This window comes from Apodemus sylvaticus, chromosome 8, assembly GCF_947179515.1.
Source record: "Apodemus sylvaticus chromosome 8, mApoSyl1.1, whole genome shotgun sequence".
In the NCBI taxonomy this organism is placed as follows: Eukaryota; Metazoa; Chordata; class Mammalia; order Rodentia; family Muridae; genus Apodemus; species Apodemus sylvaticus.
Window position 1 is genome coordinate 75,444,075 of NC_067479.1, and position 22,002 is coordinate 75,466,076.

Consider the following 22,002-nt stretch of genomic DNA (forward strand, 5'->3'; position numbering starts at 1 on the left):
GCTGAGAACCACTATTCTAGAGGGAGAGAAAGAGGCAAAATAATACTGATTTTACATTAGTCAAAAGTTACTATTTTTAGAAGGGTTACAAAAGAAAGAAAAAGAGAGAAACAAAGAGAGAAAGAAAAAAGGAAGGAAGGAAAATCAAATTGCTTTTCTTGAACATAGTCAGAGGAGGTGAGGTTGGTTGTCTCCTCTGTCTTAGCCATTATTTCTTTTCCTTTTAGTGACTTTTGAGGATTTAAGTGACTTTTGAGGGTTTCTTAAGAGCTCTGGTCCTCTGGTATCTGAGAGCTTTAGTACTGTGTGAACAGGATCTTCTGAGATGCCGGAGTAAGGAGAAAGTATGGCGTCTACAGGTCAAGTGTTAGGAAATCTGTTTGCCACATTGTTTTAAGACATTTGCAACATGTGCTAGACCATGCAAACTCTGCAGTAAATTCTGTTTGATGCACTTCAGTCTTTATTCTAGATGTTTGGGCCTTGAGCCTGTTTTCCCCATAACACTGCATAGACTTTGAGAAATGCTCTTGAACCATTTGTAACATGCTCTGAGACTGAGAAACTGTACCTTTTTGTATTTCTCTTGGTGTCAATGTAAGCTTTGTGTCACATTAGGTAGGACACACAATTCTGAGCAGAATTGTGACCTGATGCTTAGGCTCATAAGCACCTTGCTAGATGTCAAGTAAGCGATGGTGTCCTGGCTGATTTTGTGTTAACTTGGCTCAAGCTGGAGTTATAACAGAGAAAGGAGCTTCAGGTGAGGAAATGCCTCCAAGAGATCAAGCTTTAAGGCATTTTCTCAATTAGTGATCAAGGGGGTAGGGCCCCTTGTGGGTGGTACCATCTCTGGCCTGGTAGTCTTGGGAACTATAAGAGAGCAAGCTGAGCAAGCCAGGGAAATCAAGCCAGTAAGGAACATCCTTCCATAGCCTCTGCATCAGCTCCTGATTCCTGACCTACGTGAGTTCCAGTCCTGACTTCCTTTGGTGATGAACAGCTATGTGGAAGTATAAGCTGAATAAATCCTTTCCTCCTCAACTTGCATCTTGGTCATAATGTTTTGTGCAGAAATAGAAACCCTAAATAAGACCCAAGGGGGTCGTTGGACTGTTTACCTTGTGCTGCAGCAGGACTTGGTAATGTGTAAGAGTCACCCAAGCAGTACTGATTTTGAAGGCATGAAAGTGTCCTGAAATGCAGCTGATGATTGGCACCGTGAGAGGCCATGGAAGGCCATTGGTGAAGGTGCAGCCTCAGTTGCAATTGATGACTCAGGACTTGAAGGGGTCATGCAATGGAGTTGAGGATTGGCACCATGAAGAAAGCCTATGAGAAAGAATTGGTGAAGCCTAATTACAGTGGGAGACAGCAGTGTTTTGGAGAAATCAGTACCATGAATAACCACCAAGAACAGCAGCAGTGGAGTACAGGCAGCTGGAGCCTAGAAGACAAGGTGTGTGCTACAAAGGGCAGGGCTATAGAAGTGTCCCAAGCCCTTGGAGGAGCCCAAAAATTTGTGAGTGGATCCCAGACATTGGACAGTTAGAATTTGATTTTGCTTTTGATTGTGACTGTGCCCTGATATTTTTCCCTTTTGAAGGTAGAACATATTTTAATGGAGTCCACAGTTAAGAGACTTTTAATTGTAGAAAGACTTTGGATTTTAAAACAGACTGGATATTTTAAAGGGATTGAAATTTTAAGAATTCGCAAAGACTGTGGGACTTTTAAAGTTATTTAGATCTTGGGGATGAATAAGAAAGCAAGGGTTGAGGCTTAATAGTGATGTGTTTGTGTGTCAAGTTGACAAGGGGTCAATTGGACTGGCTGGTTTTGTGTCAACTTGACACAAACTGGAGTTATCACCAAGAAAGGAGCTTCAGGTAAGGAAATGCCTCCATGAGATTCAGCAGTAAAGCAGTTTCTCAATTAGTGATCAAGGGAGAAGGGCCCCTTGTGGGTGGTGCCATCTCTGGCTTGGTAGTCTTGGGTTCTATAAGAAAAAATGCTGAACAAGCCAGGGGAAGCAAGCCAGTAAGTAACATCCTTCCATGGCCTCTGCATCATCTCCTGCTTCCTGACCTGCTTGAGTTCCAATCCTGACTTCCTTTGGTGATGAACACCAGTGTGGATGTGTAAGCTGAATAAATCCTTTCCTCCCAAACTTGCATCTTGGTCATGATGTTTTGTGCAGGAATAGAAACTCTGACACAAACACATGGAGTCATGGGACTCTTTATCTCTATGGCAAAATGAGCTGGAGAAAATTCTTCCAGCTCTGTTTCCCCAGGCTAAGCATGAAAACTTACAGTTTCTCTTCAGTGGATAAAATCCTTTGTTTCTTTTGAAATGGAGATTGTTGGAGTGATGGAAAGGGTCTGAGTTAAGCCTTCCCATTATTTATCATGATCAACTTGAGCTGATTGGAGGACACACAGCCCACACTCTGGCTCTCTGACCCCTGAATGACCCTTGACAGTAAGTTCCATTCTCTCAGACTGCACACATACCCCTGACTATATCAAAGCCTTTTTCTTAGTTATCTGATCTTGGCAAACCCTGAGATTGCCCCAGCTCTTCTGTAGCTTCCTCTCTTTACAGCAGAGTCTAGAATCTCCTGAGCTCGCCCTTCCCTTCCTTCTTCCAGCTGTAGGAATAAGGTAGGGTAAGGAGCATGGCTTTCACACACAAGACCCACAGGAGGTCTGCAGCAGCTCTCTGTGCAATCCACTCTCAGATGTGTATCATAGTGAGACTTTGTCCACGGGTTATTGTACACTCATATTTCAGGCCTCAATTTAAAACCAGTGTAGTCTACTTTGGAACTGTTTTTGTGTCTTTGTATTTCTGTGCATGTAAAACCTTACAACTGGGCTTCCTACAATAGAACCATAAGTCTCTTGAAGGCAGAAGCCACGTTTTGTTTATCTTCATGTATTAATAACACAGTGTAACTGATTGATGAATATTCATCAGACACACCAATCATCGTGAACACATTTTAGAGTCCAGATCTCTGTGACATGTGCTACATTATACAGCAAGCTCTGGGAGTGCAAAGCTAGGAAATCTGATAGCCGGGTGTCTGCACGTAGGATCTAGGATCATCAGCTCAATGAGGTCAGGAGCCTGAAATACCTGCACAGCTTTTCTGGAAGGTCCTGCGTGTGTTTGTAGGCCTGGAGGTGGTCAGGCTTAGATGGTGGGAGAAGATGCTCTGTGCTATGGGAAAAAGTCACCCAAAAGAAAACTTTACCAGCCATAAACAGAAAAAATTGGCTGGGACAGCAAGATTAACACTGATGCTATATTGTTCTGAAGTTGTTTTATTCTGACTTGACTATTGATCAAGCAATGGTGTGTTATGGCATATTTCCCCTCTAGTCAGTCAAGCCAAACACCCAGTACCACATTTGGCTACTGGGTCTCTTTAACTGCTTTTAACCTGGTACATGTCCACAACCTTTTGGTAAAAAAAAAAGTCTTTGTTTTTTAAGATTTATTTTTGGGACTGGAGAGATGGCTCAGCAGTTAAGAGCACTGACTGCTCTCCCAGAGGTCCTGGGTCCAAATCCCAGCAACCACATGGTGGCGCACAACCATCTTGAATGAGATCTGATGCTTTCTGGTGTGTCTGAGAAGAGTGACATTGTACTCACATACATGAAAAATAAATTAATCTTAATCCTTCTGCTCTTGGAAGGAGCAGGGCTGGAGCAAGCAGGGCCAGAGTGAGGGGGGCAGATGAGAAGAAGAAAAAAGTGAGAGAAAGAGAGAGATTTGATGCATGTTTGGATACAAATCACTAAATTAAAAATGTTTATTATTATTATTAGTGTGTGTGTGTGTGTGTTGAGGTATTTTGGCTGTGCAACAAGTGCATACACATGCCCAGTAAGACTAAAAGAGGGTGTCAAATCATATGGAACTGGAGTTAAACACAATTGTGAACCATCGTGTGGGATCTGGGAATGAAATCCGGCTACTCTGGAAGAGCAGCAAGTGCTCTTACCTGCTGATCCCTGTTTATACAACCTTGGTAAAGAAGTTGTAAAAAAGGTGGCTTAGCTATGCTGGGATAACTCTGGAACCTTAGCACTTGGGAAGCAGAGGCAGGCAAACTAACTTGCTGTTAGTTTGATTCCAGCCTTAAGTTGGCTTACACAGCAAGTTCTAGGTAAGCCAGGACAACATAGTTGACTCAAAAGAAAATAAAAAAGCAAGCACACAAAGCTCTCAGCCCTAAATGAGTTATCTATATCTTCCCTCCATGCCAATGGAACAGCATGGAGAACCTGGTGGAAAGATCATAAGAGCTGGAAGGAGGAAGGGATGAGAGGAAGGCGGGACTGAGGTAGGAGGGATGAGCACGGTCACAGTGAATCACATGCACATAAGACTGTAAATGTGTGAAGAGTAATGAGAATGACATGGGAAAGTCACAGCCCACCTGCATCACAAAAAACATTCCTCCTGTAAGTCGCTCTTTAAAAAATTATTATTTATATTTTATGTTTATGAATATTTCACCTGTGTGCTCCTGTGCATGCCTGGTACCCATATAGGCCAGAAGAGGAACTGGAGTTACAGATGGTTGTGAGCTGCCACGTAGATCCCGGGAACCAATCCTGAGTCATCTCTGACAGCAGTCATTGCTCTTACCCTCTGACCCATCTCTCCAGCTTGGGCTTTGCATTTTTTAAATGGCAGTTTTATGCTCAGAGCTAAACTCAGTAGAAAGTGCAGATGTCCTGTACTGTACAGTCTTCCCTATGACCAGTGTATCCCAGCAGGGTGGGATGTGTGTTCAATCCCGGGAGCCTAGGTTGCCTTCATTTATGACTTGTTCATGGTGTCACAAGTAATTTTATTGGATGTGTGATGCTCTTATTTTTTGTGTGCTTGGAATCACCCCATATCTTTAGAAATCCTCCACTCTGTTTTCTCACTTCTATCCCACAAACTAGTTGACAACCACTAATGTATTTAATATGGCTGTAGTTTTGCCAGACGTTTCCCAGAATGTCATAGAATTGAAAGCATGCAGGAGTTTTGTAGTGAAATTTTTGTTTTCTTTAAAAACACAGAAATGTTGTGTAAATATGCTTTTGTTTTAACCCCAGGTGTGGGATATGGGGTTGCTTTAATTTGTCTAAAGCAGCTGACTAGGATTTGTCTTGTGCTCTGGTGGTGGTGTGATTTGACCAGCTGAAGACATTTTGCATTTGGAATTCTGGGGACTCTTGAGAAGGAGTTGGGTTATGGTTGTCCACTCTGCCACAGGGCTTGGGGCCGCTGGGGAGGTGGGACTCTGGAGTTTTGATTGTGCTTATCCTACACTGATGTGGGGGCGGGTCTCAGGGTGTGGGAAGCCACTGGACACTGCTCTGGGGGTGGGGGAGCACAGTCCGAGGTCCCTGGGGATTGCTGGTGCTGGCACAGAGAGCTGAGAATGGACCAGCAGGCTGAATCTAGCTCTGGGCCCAAGGAAGAAAGGTGGGGAAAGATCTGGACTGGTCCCACAGGGGCAGGGGTGGGGTGGGATGGACAGTCCTTTGGTGGAGGCCATGGCTTTGAGCTCTGAGTGGCCTCCTGCTGGGGATTAAATGGCTGGCTCCCTAGGGGAAGACCTGTCCCATTGTTCCCCACTGCAGGATCCCAATGAAAAGAGACAACTGATGGATTTAAGGCATTTATTGTCACCCCACTTTCTCAGGGCGGGGCCCAAGGTTACATACCTTTTGCTTGGAATAGTCTCTGGGAAGGGGAGTTTATTGGCTAAGCCTCCAGGCCTTTAAGTACCTCATTAAAATGGAGATCTGTCTTGAGGCTACTTGACCTGTCATCACATTTTCTACCTATGGAGGGGCTTGGGGCATTGCCCTTATGTGACTGATGGCCACAAACCTATGGAAAGTTGCAGCCTTGGGCCAGGAGACTAGTGTCTGGGAGCATGGCAAAATACCTACCATCCCTGAAGGGTCACTGAGGTCTCAAGCCTGTGCTTGACCAGAAACCAGGCTACCTTTCATGATCCTACAAGAAGGTATAAAAATGTCAGAGCCCTAATACCCAATATATACAAAGAACTCAAGAAGTTAGACTCCAGAGAGCCAAGTAACCCTATTAAAAAATGGAGTACAGAGCTAAACAAAGAATTTTCACCTGAGGAATATTGAATGACCGAGAAGCACCTAAAGAAATATTTAGCATCCTTAATCATCAGGGAAATGCAAAGCAAAACAACCCTAAGATTTCACCTCACACCAGTCAGAATGGCTAAGATCAAAAACTCAGGAGACAGCAGGTGCTGGTGAGGATGTGGAGAAAGAACACTCCACCACTGCTGGTGGTATTGCAAGCTGGTACAACCACTCTGGAAATCAGTCTGGTGGTTCCTCAGAAAACTGGGCATGATACTACCAGAGGACCCCAGGGCATGTACCCAGAGGATTCCCCAGAATATAATAAGGACACATGCTCCACTATGTTCATAGCAGCCATATTTATAATAGTCAGAAGCTCAAAAGAACCCAGATGTCCCTCAATGGAGAAATGGATATAGAAAATGTGGTATATTTACACAATGGAATACTACTCAGCCATTAAAAACAATTCATGAAATTCTTAGGCAAATGTGTGGAATTGGAAAATATCATCCTAAGTGAGGTAATCCAATCACAAAAGAACACACATGGTATGCACTCAGTGTGAAGTGGATATTAGCCCAGAAGCTTGGAATACCCAAGACACAATTCACATATCAAATGATATCCAAGAAGAGGGAAGGAAGAGGGCCCTGGTCCTGGAAAGGCTCGATGCAGCAATGTAGAGGAATAGCAAGACAGGAAAGCAGAAGAGGGTTAATTGGGGAATAGGGAAGGAAGAGGGCTTATGGGACTTTCAGGGAGCGGGGAACAAGGAATGGGGGAAAAGGGGGAAATCATTTGAAATGTAAATAAATTAAATATCTAATAAAAAAAAAGTCAGAGCCCTAATAGGGGTAACAGCTGCTGCTGCCCCTGCTGCTGCCCTTGCTGCTGTCCCTGCTGCTGCTGTTCTGTGTTGCTGCTGGCTGCTGGCTGCTGGCTGCTGGCCGCTGGCTGCTGGCTGCTGGCTGCTGGCTGCTGGTTGAAGATAAACTGACAATGAAGATTGGATTTGTCCCAAGGAACTCAATGCCCCTAATTAGCAGGAAGTAGTCTAAGAATATTGATGTCATCTTTCCCCTCTAACCTTCTCTCTTTTTGTCCTAGTGTTAGGGAGTTGGAAGGGATAAGAGTAGAGAAGGGTAGTAGGGGAAAGAACCTGATAAAGTAGTCAAAGTATGGTCACACACTTTGCCTTTTCAGATTGTTTTTTATTTTTCACTCCATGATGTGCATTTTAGATTCCTCTGTGTTTCCATAACTTGGTGGCTCATCTATTTTTCTGCTGATGTACCACAGTTAATTTCTCAAGAAGGTCTTGATTTCCTTCAGATGTTGACAGTTACAAATAAAGCAGCTTGTGATGACTAATCTTGATTGTCAGCTCAATAAGATTGAGAAATACCTCAGAGATTAGTAAAAAAGATACTTCAGGGTGGTCTGTGAGGGCATTTCTAGAGACTTTTAGATTCTGAGGCTCTGACCTACTGAATGGATTAATCCCTTGATGGATTCACAATCTGGTGGTGAAAAGGAGGATGAGAGCAGACCTCATTAGAGGAGTAGGTTACAGAAGGTGTGTTTGTGGAGACCAGTCCCTGGGCCCCTTCTGCGCCCTGCTCCCTGTCAACCATGATGTCATAGCCACATCACCTACCTGCTCTCACCACTGTCTTCTGCTGACTATGGTCCCAGAACCAACAGAGACAAGGACTGGGAACAGAATCTCAAACAACCATGGGCAAAATAATGCTTCCTCCTTTAGGCAGTCATCTTAACACTGGGCAAGAAAAGTGGTGCCAAAAATCCATGTGGTTTTTAATTGTTAATCTCAGTCCTAGCGGTGGTTTAACTCCTTATGACTTACTGGTCAGAGATGTACCCGACACCCCCTCCCCCCAAACAATAAAAACTATTGCTGATACAGTTAGATAGCAGAATAAGCAGATAGCCTTATTGCTGAAGGCACCACATACTTTAGTTATAGGGCATGGAAAAAAAATGGGACTGAGCTAGAAGCTCCTTCCTTCCTGACTGATAACCATAGCACCAGGGAAGCTATCTATTCTGGCTGCTGGAGGAGAATTGTTGCCAGCAGTCTTACTTGGCTGTGGACCCTGTGAATGACGCTATCAACATATCAGGTAAGATGTGCCAACTGTTATAATAGTAGCATGGACTATTACAGGAACAGCCAATAACTTTACCATGGACTAAAGTCCTCTCCATAGGAGAGAATTCCTATCTGGTACTCAGTAGGAAAACCTCTGGCTAGGAGGCTCACAGAGACTGACTAGGTAAACAACTGTGTCTTTTTCAATGGATGTGATTGGCTTGTCAAGTTACTTTCTAAGCATTTCTGCTTCTTATGCCCATTGCTACAAGTACTGCTGCTGCCTCTCTTAGTGATAGAGAAAAAGCATACAATGGATGGCACCTGCTGCTGGAGTGACTCAGAAACAAAGGGACTGCTGAGGTAGCAGGGTTACCCAGTGCTAAAAACAGGTTCGCAGATGGCGCACCCTTGTCAAGGCTCAGGGAACACTGTGGAAGAAGGGTCAGACAGAATGGAAGAGATGGACATATGGGGTGGAGTAACAGGGGTGCTAAACTTACAGTACCACCCAGTGTTGATGTAGGTGCTGAGATCTGAATAGTGGTGGTAAAATGAATTCTTTTAATACAAATGTAACAGTGAATTAATATGGTGACTGTATTTCTTTATTCTAGCTAGTTTCCAATAATCACATGGAAAAACCAAGACTTATTTTAAGGCTTTACCTCATTATCTTGGCAGTTTAATGATTTATATTAACCTCTAAGGTAGTCTGATGACCTGCTAGCCGAATTTCCATAGAACTGGCATTTTATTACAGGCCTGGCTCTTGGGGATTCAGGTTTGACTCCATGGACACTCTCTGCACCCCTTCCTTGTGCCTCCAACTCCAAAACCACTCCTTGCTCTCTGCCTCTGCCTCCTCCTCCTCGTCCTCCTCCTCCTTCTTCTCCTCCTCCTCGCCCCCCCCCCCCCACCTTCCCTTTGATGGGAGAAGTCCTACCCTATTCTCTCTTTCGTCCAGCCATTGGTTGATCAGCATTTATTGACAAGGCATAGAATAAATGGTAAGCATTGTTTATACAAACTGAGACTGGACATTTTTGATGTAAGCATTGTAAGGCCCTGTTGTGGCTGAAACAAATAATAGGGCATAGAAATCAGCCTTTGAAGCAAGGAGGTATGTAAATGAATTATTTACTCAAAATCCCACTGACTATCTGTCCAGAGAATAGACTCACCAGATCAGGAGCCAATTGCTTGGGGTTACAGTAGCTCAACAGGGACCTACAGATATGGTGACAGAGAACCTTCTTGTATCAGTGAGATGTGTGTTAAGAAGCCTTCAACTGTGCTAACATCCATGAAAGAAAGAGATAAAAATCCTGTCTCTTCTTCACAAGATAGTTGAGGCCTTTAGGACATTTTCTAAAGTGTATCTCTTTCCCAGAGGACAAACTCCTCTGACTCAACAGACTCCGTAGACACAGCTTCTGATACTGACTTACTTATGTTCAACAGTTCGGTCTGGAGGAAGACTACCCTGAGCAGAGGAGGTAGATAAAGAGGTCAGACCCCTGGTACCATGCTGGCTACTATAACCACTGACATCTAAATTTCTGCCAGGGATGCTTGGGTCTCCTTAAAGTGGAGGGCAATACAACCAATCTGCTTATAGATCCTGATCCTCTCACTTAAGCCTTGCCTCTATTTACAGAAATCTTTCCTCTGGATCCAGAAATACAATGGGAAGTCATGTTGCCATTCCTGAAGCCCTCTGTGAATTTGAGAAGTATGAAAGAATGTTGTCCTGAAGCAGGCCTGGGTGAATGATGTTTTTCTATAGCAAATGCAAGAAAGGATGCATGATGTTCAGAAGTTAATATAGATATGACCCAATAAACAGTGGGAACTCAAGCATTGGTTTGCTTTGCTCTGCCTTGCTAGTCTTCACTGATGACAGGCATGTATTGGTTTGCCTTACATTGTATTGCTGAGCTTAGCTTGTGGTGACTTCATAGAGAGAAACTCACAGAAAAACTTCACATGTGATTCCTGTGGCTTCTGTTGCTCCCTGGGACTCTGGGAAGGAGGTGAGCCTCACAGTTTCTTCTGGATTGATCTACTCTTGCCCATTTATGTGTGGTGTCTGCTGAGTCAACTGGACTCATTCATGATTGGTGTTTGCTAGTGGACTCAATTAAGAACAACGAAGATTGGAATTGCCCCAAAGAACTGCTTCTGAACAGGTCCACTTCCCTTGCATCCTAATAACCTTTCTTTTCTCCTACTTCTGGTGGGTGGTGGGCTAGAAGGGAGGCTGAACCCTTATTAAAGTAGTTTCTGAGAAATATGAGCCTAGAGAGAAGGAGTGTCTATCTGTAAAGATCTATCTAGAAAGATTATAACCAAACCAGGCCTGAGAAGGAATCTGTCAGTGCATCATAAAATCTAGAGTTTCTGTTTGGTTTGGATATTTTGAGACTGGTCTCTCATATACCCTAGGCTGGCCTCAGAATTGGTATCAGAGGGTGACTTCAACCTTTGATTCCCTGACTTTATCTCCCAAATACTGTGATTGCAGGCAAGTGGTGCTGGGGATTGAATGTGGGGCTCTGTGCATGCTAGGCAAGTACTAATACCAACTGATTAACATCTCCACTTCAAGATCCAGGTTGATTATCAATGGAAATAGCAATGCACTGAAGGATTTTGTCAATTGCTTTGCTGGAGTGAAAGATATTCCCTCCTTTTGGGTTTGAATGTTTTGAAATACTTAAAAGAAAAAATCCATATCTATATCTATATCTACATCTACATCTATATCTATCTGTCTCTCTCTCTCTATATATATATCTTTGCAAATATTTTCAAGTTTACATGCATATTATAACTTCTAAGAGTTTTCATTTCATTGAGACAATTGAGGCAGAAACCAAGTTGCAGACCCAATATTTTCCTACACACCACACCCAATACTACTACCATGCATCATATTTCATACAGAAAAGTCAGTCATTCTCTTACTTAACTATGACCCCCAGTCATCAAAACCATGAAATTCAAGAAGGGAGATGGTGGAGGACAGGCAGGCCTTTCTATTATAACTTCTACAGAATCAGCTGGGAAATATTGGGTAACAGCTCTCAGCTAATCTCAAGTTCTAATAGCAAAGTCAATGGGGGAATTTGCAAAGCAGAGGGAAAGTCCAGAGTCCATTTCAGATCATCTGGCTCAGGGTGGGGAGCTCCCTGATCCTGGAAAGGGGACGCCCCAAGAGTGTTATAGTCATAGCTTAAGACAGGCTAGAAAATCTGCACTGAACTTTCAGTAATGAGCACTTTACAGGGTACAGAAAGAGACTGGAGGGAGAAGCGGTGGGGCAGCAACACAGGCAGAAGGAAAGAGGCTGGGAAAATCCTTTCTACTTACCACACCCAGGGATTGCACTGGGCCACCTGACTGCATTTCTTTTTTTTTTTTCTCTCTCTCTTTTTAGCCAAAATGTTTCATTGCTCTTTCCTCCATATTTCAATCTTAGCCCTTCTGTTTACACCTAATGGGAAACCATTCTAAAAGATCCCTGTTCACTTGGGGTTAGGTGTGACCTCAGCTTGTTCACAAACAGGACTCCTGAGGAATTCAGAATGCATGCCACAGAACCAGACACCGAAACCTAGCCAACAGAACTCTCAAGGCTGCAAGAAAGAGACAAAGTCAAAGCTATACAGTAAGCACTCACCTGCAGATCTGGTCAGAGGCAGGGTCTGCAGGGTAACTTACACATTAGCTAAGAGCAGCTCAAGAGATGTCAGCAAGGACTGCATAGGGCTGGGGCCTGCATCTACAACCTAACCCATGATGGCATGCCACATGTCACATAGGACTGGCATGGGACAGGTGTGTCACTCAACACTGGTCTCAAGAAGAACTGCCAGGGTGTGCTAGATGGCACACCAACTAATTGGTGATTTGATCTTATGAGAATAGAGCAGATAGTGAGAGCCCAGGCAGGACCTTCAAGAGACTCCAGAGAAGTCCACACCTAGCCCAGGAGGCATTCATACTCAGCACTCAGTACCCCACTCAGCACCACTCATTCAGTCCAGCACTTTCTCCTCTGCCCTTTATCTGTGCTTCACTGGCAATGGCAGCTTAGCTGGACACCTCTGTTCTGCTATGACCTTGTCCACCCCTTCTCTCTTTCAGTGTCAGCTTTTAACTGGACACCTCTGCTCACCCCTACCTTGTCTGCCCTTTCTCTCTCTCTCTCTCTTTTTTTTAATACTTTTTTTCTTTTTTTTCATTTCAAATGATTTCCCCTTTTCTGGCTCCCTACTCCCCAAAAGTCCCATTAGCCCTCTTTCTTCCCCCTGTTCCCCCATCCACCCCTTCCCATTTCCTTGTTCTGGTATCCCCTACACTGCTGCACTGAGCCTTTCCAGAACCAGGGGCCACTCCTCCATTCTTCTTGGACATCATTTGATGTGTGGATTATGTCTTGGGTATTCCAAGTTTCTAGGCTAATATCTGCTTATCAGTGAGTGCAGACCGTGATTGATCTTTTGAGGCTGGGTTACCTCACTTAGTATGATGTTCTCCAGCTCCATCCATTTGTCTAAGAATTTCTCTTTCTCCTTATTCTCTTCTCTTTTATTTTCTATCCTAAGAACACAGCTGGTCTGCCTTTCACAGTCTGTGTTTCAGTTCCCTAACAGATGGGATTGCCCTGGGCCACCTGACTGCATTTCTTTTTTTCTCTCTTTTTAGCCAAAATACTTCATTGCTCTTTCCTCCATATCTCACTCTTAGCCCTTCTGTTTACACCTCCCTGTCTCCTTCTCTGCCAACTTCATACTAATCACCGGTGTTATCTGTCCCCCTCCCCCATCATAGAAGTAACTAATATACTAATGCACACAATAGTGTCAGGATTCCCTATGGGCACATCTGATGGCTGGAACCTGAGGCAGTGAGTCCCATTGCATCCACAATCAGGAAGCACAGAGTGCTGGTGGCCTTCTTCTTTTCCTTTTTCCTGTGCAGCCCAGGACCCCAGCCCATGGGATTGTGTCATGTTTATGAGAGTGGTCTTCTTACCTCAACCCAACAGAGAAACTTACTCACAGGCAGGCCCTGCCTTGACCTGCATAGCTTGGTCCTGGATACCTGACCGGGATCATGAGGGAATGAAGAAAGAACAGGCTCACAGACCCCTGTACAGAAAAGCTGGGCTCACGTGCCAGTGGGCTCTGCTGCAGATGCACCAGCAGCAACCTGGAAAGAGTGTGCATTGACTGGACACAGGTGTATGCAGAGGGAGGGTAGCCAGTCTGGGCAGGAGGTCTGTAGAGGAGCAGTCATCTTGGAAGAGGAAGCTGTGGCTAACAGTTTCTACATACAGAGGTTTTAGCTAAAGGTCAATGGTTCCTCTATTTCCACAGATCTTGGATATTTCTGTAACATACATTTACTTAGGACTTCATCTGCTCCCAACAATGCCCAGAGGTTTGTCAAAAGATAGTCCTTACGAACTAGTTACTGGTATTACTAAGTAGTTACTGGTATGACCTGCCTCCTCAGGTTTTGCCCTCTTCTTTTGTCTTGTCAGGTCAGGGTCTTGGTTAGAACCCTCCTACTGAGGAACAGCACTATCACTGGGAGGCAGAGCTTTAGAAGAAGAAAACCTTGGGGCTGAGAGTGTAGCTCAGCACTGGAGGCTCAGCTAAGATTACCTCAGAAACCAGACAGACACCCAAACAAGACAAAAACAAGACAAACAACAACAACAAAAACACAAAGCAAATACAAAAGTGAAACCAAAACTTATTAAAACAAACAAGCAAGCAAACAAACAAAAACGTTAAGAGAGAAACCTTAAGAGATTGTCTGTCTTCCGTGCGTCTTAGAAGACACCATAGTATGGAAGGTGCTAACCTTCATACTATGAATGGTGGTAGCACAACTGACTTGTAGAAAACAGGAGGAAGTCACAGAGAGGACTCCTGACTTGCAAGTCACTACAAGACCTCTGACAAAGGCCCTGGGAGCCAGTTTGCTCTGTGTGGGAAACCCTCTCCTGCTCACTGGAAATAATCAGAGCTCTGCTGAGCTCTTCTGTGCCACACATCTGTGAGATATGAAATAAATACAGGAAGAAGGAGAAGACAGAGAGGGAGGAAGGGTAAGTGGGGTGGGAGTGGGTGTAAGAGACACCAACTATTAGTCTATTTTAACAAACACTGTAAAACTTACCTTAATGAAAAGGAATTAATTTTTTTCATCCCCCCCACCCCCACCCCTCACCCCTCCCACCCCCCACCCCCTGCTTTAAAGACTTTAATGTAAATACCCTCCCCCACCTTTACCCAAAAGTCCAGCTGCAGTCTCAGAATTTAAACAACTAAAGAAGATGACTCCTTCCCTTGTCCTTCATTTTCTTAGTGCAGATGATTCTTTTAAAACTAGTTAATGTGAGAATGGACTGCAGCTGACACTTTTTTTTTCCTGAATCAGGCTCACCACAGTCAAGTGTACTTCCTCTTTAGAGCACACTCTTTGAGAGAAAAGTTTTGCCTTGTCCAGAAACTTCAGTTAGAGTTGTGATCTCTTTTATTGTGACACAAACTTGTTTTTTTTAGCAGGATGGAGGGAATTGAGAGGGAGAAGATTTTGAGAGTCTTCTCAGACAGAAGCACTAAGCCACAGAGCAGTTCTCTTTTCTGGAGAAGTGAGAGTCATCCTCAGGGGACAGAACTGAGGAAAGGTGTCAGGGCTCTAAAGCCCATAGCAGGTCTGGGTACAGATGGCCAAGTCTGCAGTTATTGGCTAACAGAAGGATCCATGTTCTCCACAGGAGACAGGCTGAGCTCTCTGTGTGCCTCTATATTTGTCTCCTCAGGTGGATGCCACCTTAACACTGCCTTTGATTCCATTTGAAAGAAGCACTTCTGTGCTCTGTCATCCTGTAATGGGGAACTGAAGGAAATCGGGAGACAGAGGGTGTGCAGTGACTGGAGGTTGCCAACTGTCCTCAAGATCTAGCTTCCTGGATGGAACGGTCCTGTGAAGCCTCTTGGAAAGAAAGAGGTGCTTGAAGAAGTTGTCTTCCTAGGGCCTCCTTCCTTCCTTTTTACTTTCTTTCTTCTTCTTTCCTTTCTTTCTCTCTTTTTCTTTTTTGTCTCTCTGTTTCTGTGTCTCTCTGTCTCTCCCCCGTCTCTCTGTCTCTGTCTGTCTCTTTGTATGTGTATGTTCCTGTACATGTTTTCTGTGGAAGTATGAGAAACATTCCTGCACCTCCAAAAGCTCTCTGGGGAGACTTGATGAGTCTGAATGAGGCAGGGGGATGAGGGGACTGTATGCTTGTGGGCAGGTGAGAAGCCAGGAGATGGATCCCAGTGGTCCTCAAAGGAGCAAACAACCTACTTCAAAGTCATGGCGGCCATCATTCCTCTTGATCGCTCCCATCAAAGAAGACTGCCCACCTCTCCTCTTGTCCCTCTCCACCCCTGCATGAACTTGAGCAAAGGAAGTTCAAACATCCAGGCCCTGGACTGAGGTCAGGCAGGCACACAGTCTTCTTTTCCAGATGGTTTCCCTGACTTGGCAGTGAGTCCAGCAGGTGCAGTCAACAGCCAGTCTCCAGAACACACAGGCCTTATCTCCTACCCCACCTCAGACTACTGACACTATCAGTGTTCTTCAGTCCCAGGGACAAGGCTCATTCCCCAGATGCCCTTTCCCACTTTCTCAGTTCTATGTTTCCCTAAATGGATCAGATACTGTCCATGATGCCAGAGGAAAGACATGTGGTACTCTCTTTCCCTCCCTGCTCTCTCCCACATACACAAACACACACACAAACTCTCTGTCTCTGTCTATGTCTCTCTCTCTCTCTTTCTCACATACACCCCCACCTCACCCCCACAAACTCACTCTCTCTTTGTGTGCATTGTATTATTATTATTGTTATTATTATTTATTATTATCATCATTATTACAGTCCAAATTATCTTTCAACCTGGTTGTTCCTCTTTCAGTCACATTGGGGAAATTTTACCTGTGTCTGTCAGCATTTCCCTCCAGAGCAGGCACCAGTGTCCTGAATCCAAAGCCAGGGGCCATTCACTTGTCCCAGCTCATTCTCTGCAGCTCACCTCCCAGGATTTCTGTGTGAAATGACCCCTTGTTATGAGAATGCAGGAGGGGAGGATGCTGACCACTGTATCATCCTTGTCTTTCTGCTGAGAAGCAATTAAATTCAGAATGTAAGACTCAATAAGGTTGAGAATTCTGAGCAATAGAGCACAACTAGACCTTGGTGGGAGCGAGACCAGAACCCATAACAGCTCTTAAAAAGCAGAAGGAGAATGAGTGAAGCAGGGGAAGTTTTAGAGCAAATTGTGTTGAGGAGAATTTCATGGAAAAACCACACCCATACACTTAAAATAAATTTTACTAACAATAACAGGAGAATCTGGACAGAAGAAAGTTAGAAGCACTCACACTGGGTACCGTACACTTAACAATTATTGGATGTCTGCATGTCACCAAAATGAATATTCATGACAAAGGAAAAAGGAAATTTAGTCTTGTGCAGGGATGTATTGACTGCCTTAAAAACAAACAAACAAACAAACAAAAAACAACTTCAGCATGGAAAAGACAAACAAACATTGACCTCTGAACTTGAGCAACTAAACGTCTTCCCACAACAGGGCCAGACAGACTTGGCAGCAGAAGCAGAAACCAGCCTTCGCTGCTCAGCTTTGGGCACACACAGCTTGTCACAACACTGGGCACCTCTCCCCTGGGACTGAAGAAAACTGATAGTGTCAGTAGTCTGAGGTGGGGTAGGAGATAAGGCCTGTGTGTTCTGAAGATTGGGCTGTTGACTGCACCTGCTGGATTCAGGCAAGTCAGGGCAACCATCTGGAAAAGGAGACTGTGTGCCTGCTTGACACAGGCTTGGATGTTTGAACCTTCTCTTTTCAGAGTTCATGCAGGGGTGGAGAGGGGTGAAAGGAGAGGTAGGGATCTTCTTTCATGGGAGCGATCAAGAGGAATGATGGCCGCCATGACTTTGAAGTCGGTTATTTGCTCATTTGGGGACCACTGGGATCCATCTCCTGGTTTCTCACCTGCCCCTTCATCAGGGAATCACACAGTCTCTTCATTCCCCTGCCTCATTCAGACTCATCCAGTCTCTCCAGAGAGTTTTTAGAGATGCAGGAATGCTTCTCACACTTCCACAGAAAATGGTCTGTCCATACATATTCTTCTCAGTGACTCAAAGTACTTAATAGGAGATAAAGCATGTTATTCTACTCTTGAAAGTACAAGTTGGGGTCTTCTGGTTTCAGCATCCAGATCGGGAACATCCCCTGCCACAACGTGCAATCTCCAAGTGGTGCAGGAAGACAGATATCCACCCAGCAGGCAGCGTGGAGTAGGCAGCCTGCATAGGTGAGAACTGCTCTGCAGATCTGAGGATCCTGTCCGGAGGCTTCTGGCAGGAGCCTTCTGGTTTTTTGCTTCTGGATCGGGAACATCCACAGCACTCCATCTCCAAGTGGCTCAGGAAGCCAGCTAAACACCCAGGGGCAGGAAGGAGACAGCCAGCATAGCCTGCATCCAGAGTTGATTGGAGCCACAGAGATACATACCCAAATACAACTACAAGAGAGTGGATCTCAGCTGCCATCTTTGTTCCTATGACTGTGTAACAGATTGGTAGGCGGGGATTACCAGAGTAGAGAATTGCTTGGGACACACCCTACCAGAACTCCACCTGCACCCAGGAACTCAGCAGCACCACAGCAATCTATGCCAGGGGAAATCAGGTCACCCAGGGTTGCTGAGATAGGTTTGCAGGTAAACAGGAGGGGCAAGCACCAGCCAGTGACAGCAGAATCAACTAACACCAGAGATAACCAGATGGCAAAAGACAAATGTAGGAACTTTGCTAACAGTAATCAAGGCAATATGGCACCATCCAACCCCAATTCTCCCACAACAGCAACTCCTGGATACCCCAACAACCAGGAAAGCAAGATTTGGATTTAAAATCCCAGGTCATGATGCTGATGGAGGGCTTCAAGAAGGATATAAATAACTTGCCTCACCAACTCCAGTAGATTCTGTGTGACAAATTTCCACAGGCTGAGGTGTTAAACCCAAAGGGTGGAGGTCTCCTGGGAACAGTTGTGGAACTCTCTAGCTAGAGGATAATTCTGAGCCTTAGTTCTCAAGGCACTTTGTTTTGCTCTCAATTTCTTCTTTTCCTCTTTCAGAGGATGATCCTAATGGCCCAGGCTGAGTAATCCATTCTTTGATGTAGAGTCACTGGCCTTAAACTCTTTTTTTAAGAACTTCAGTGCTTTGCCTCACAGTCATTTACATAATTACAGCCTCCCAACAACATGTAAATTTATATGACTACGCATATGTAGATGAGGGTGGCTCTGACACTGTGGTACAGAAATCATTGATTAAGTCAAGAAGTTTTTACAAAGTAAAAGCTAAATGTTAGATAAGGATTACTCACAAAAACTCATTAAAACCTAGGGAGTATGACAAAATGTTTTTAAGAAATTTTAAACTCTCTTTGAAGTTTGCTGTTAACTTCAAGTGACTCTATTTTAATCAGGAAGATTGATGTTATCTGTGATTGATCCTCTAAATCTGTTACATGGGAAACATAATACCTGATTGATTTTTGCATTTCCTTGTGCCAAATGGTTATGATAATTGTGCCTGTTTCACTGGATACATCTTTTGCAATGGCAATACTGACTTTTTGTGTATAAAAACCTTGAGAGCTCCTAAATACATTCAGATTTAAACTGCCTCACCTCAGTGTTTGTTTATCATTGCAGAATCCATGCCTTTCCTGGTACCAAAGCCCCCCACCTTGGTCCCCCCCCCCCCAGTCCTCTGCAATAACTCCCTTAAAGAAATACAGGAGAACACAAGTAAACAGGGAGAAACCCTTGAAGAACTAAGGGAAAACACAAAACAGGTGAAGGCATTAAACAAAGCCATCCAGGATCTAAAGAAGGAGGTAGAAACAATAATGAAATCACAAGGGGAAACAAATCGAGACATAGAAAACCTAGGAAAGAAGTCAGGAGTCATGGAGCCAAGCATCAACAACAGAATACAAGAGATAGAAGAGAGAATCTCAGATGCAGAAGATACCATAGAAAGCATTGATAAATCAGTTAAAGAAAATGCAAAATGCAAAAAGCTCCTGACCCAAAACATCCAGGAAATCCAGGACAAAATGAGAAGACCAAACCTAAGTATTATAGGTACAGAAAAGAGTGAAGATTTCTAACTTAAAGGGTCAGTAAATGTAGACCGCCAGCAGCCACATACGAACCGGGTTACCTGGAAGAGAATTCTGAGGTTAACGGGAAGGGGGCGAAAGAGAAATGAGTCAAGAGGACAGTTGCCCATAGAGACCGACTTTACTATCATTAAGCCAATATTTATAATCTTAGGAAAAACCACCCTGCCCCCCAAATGGCCGAGAGTTCATAGATCTTCTTCTCAGCGGGTTGTCTGCTTAGTCACACAGTTTTCTGTTGGTCTCCGGCTGGAGCTGCGCTGAGGTGAAATCGGCTGTATTGTTATCTTGAATAGACCGGAGATAACGCCTGAGGAAGGGTGGAGGTTGCCAGCCAGGAAGGTCACAGCTAAATGCTGTGGGGGGGAAGGGACAAGTAAATGTCTTCCACAAAATTATAAAAGAAAACTTGCCTAACCTAAAGAAAGCGATGCCCATGAACATACAAGAAACCTACAGAACTCCAAATAGATTGGACCAGAAAAGAAATTCCTCCCATCACATAATACTTAAAGCCCCAAATGTACTAAACAAAGAAAGAATATTAAAAGCAGTAAGGGAAAAAGGTCAAATAACATATAAAGGTAGACCTACCATAATTACACTGGACTTCTCACCAGAGACTATGAAAGCCGGAAGAGCCTGGGCAGATGTCATGTAGAGCTAAGTGAACACAAATGCCAACCCAAGCTGTTATATCCAGCAAATCTCTCAATTACTATAGATGGAGAAACCAAGGTATTTCAAGACAAAAACAAATTTACACAGTATCTTTCCACAAATCTAGCCCTTCAAAGGATAATGAATGAAAAACACTGACAAAAGGAGGGAAACTACACACTAGAAAAAGCAAGAAATTAATCTTCTTTCAACAGACCCAAAAGAAGATAACCACACAAAAATAAAAATTACATCAAAAATAGTAGGAAGCATCAATCACGATTCCTTAATATCTATTAATATCAATGGACTCAATTCCCCAATAAAAAGACATAGACTAACAGACTGGATTCGTAAACAAGACCCAACATTTTGCTGCATACAGGAAACACATCTCAGGTCAAAGACGAATGCTACCTCAGAGTAAAACACTGGAAAACAGTTTTCCAAGCAAATGGTCCCAGGAAACAAGCTGGAGTAGCCATTCTAATATCCAATAAAATAGACTTTCAACTAAAAGTCATCAAAAAAGACAGGGAAGGACACTTTGTACTCATCAAAGGAAAAATCTACCAGGAAGAACTCTCAATTCTGAACAGCTATGCCCCAAATACAAGGGCACCCTCATTTGTAAAGGAAACTTTACTAAAGCTTAAGCACACATCACACCCCACACAGTAATTGTGGGTGACTTCAACATCCCATTCTCGTCAATGGACAGATCAGGGAAAAACAAACTAAACAGAGACACAGTGAAATTAACAGATGTTTTGGACCAAGTGGATTTAACAGATATCTATAGAACATTTCATTTTAAATCAAAAGAATATACCTTTTTCTCAGCATGTCATGTTACCTTCTCCAAAATTGGCCACAAAACAGACCTCAACAGATATAAGAAGACTGAACTAATTCCATGCCTCCTATCAGATCACTATGGAGTAAGGATGGTCTTCAATAGCAACAATAACAACAGAAAGCCCCCACACACATGGAAGCTGAACAATGCTCTACTCAATGATATTTTAGTCAAGGAAGAAGTAAGGAAAGAAATCAAAACCTTTTTAGAATTTAATGAAAATGAAGGTACAACAGACCCAAATTTATGGGATACAATGAAAGCAGTGCTAAGAGGAAAATTCATAGTTCTGAGTGCCTCCAAAAAGAAACTGGAGAGAACAAACACTAGCAGCGTAACAGCAGACCTGAAAGCTTTAGAACAGAAAGAAGCTAATTCACCCAAGAGGTGTAGATGGCAGGAAATCATCAAACTCAGGGCTGAAATCTGTCGGAGACCAAACCCTAGAAAACCAGAGTGTCAACAACCCTCACCTTGAAAGTTCACTGACCTTTAGGTTTACAGCTGAACCCACCCTTCTTCACATAAGGCTGATCAACTGGTTCTCATCTGGGCTGAACACCTGGGATGGTCTGGGCAGAACCAGCATTCCAGGAAAGCTGCAGATGCCTCGAGCCACAGCCAGCATCTGTCCTGGATGACCTTTCCTCCTTCTGTGCTTCTAGTATCCCCCTCAGCCCCTCCCTATTTCCTCTTACTGAGGGTTCATAACCAGGTGTTTTACGTTTCATTAAAGAGGTCTTGACAAAGACACCCCGATTGCTTGGCTTCCCTCTTCTTTCTCGCCCATTTCTCTCTTTCAGGCTTGGGTCCTCCTCGACACCTTGAATTACTAGGTCCTGCCGGTCAGGACAGAAATCAACCAAGTTGAAACAAAAAGAACTATACAAACAATCAACAAAACCAGGAGCTTGTTCTTTGA

General features: G+C 43.9%; 1 long non-coding RNA gene across 1 annotated transcript; it reads right to left on the reverse strand.

Annotated features, from left to right (window-relative positions):
* Window positions 1–19,643: 19,643 nt before the first annotated feature.
* Window positions 19,644–21,738, reverse strand: LOC127690961 (uncharacterized). The gene is made up of 3 exons (XR_007979201.1): window positions 21,571–21,738; window positions 20,156–20,224; window positions 19,644–19,917 (listed from the first exon to the last, which is right to left on the reverse strand). It is a non-coding gene; the product is annotated as an uncharacterized LOC127690961 (long non-coding RNA).
* Between the last annotated feature and the right edge of the window lie 264 nt (window positions 21,739–22,002).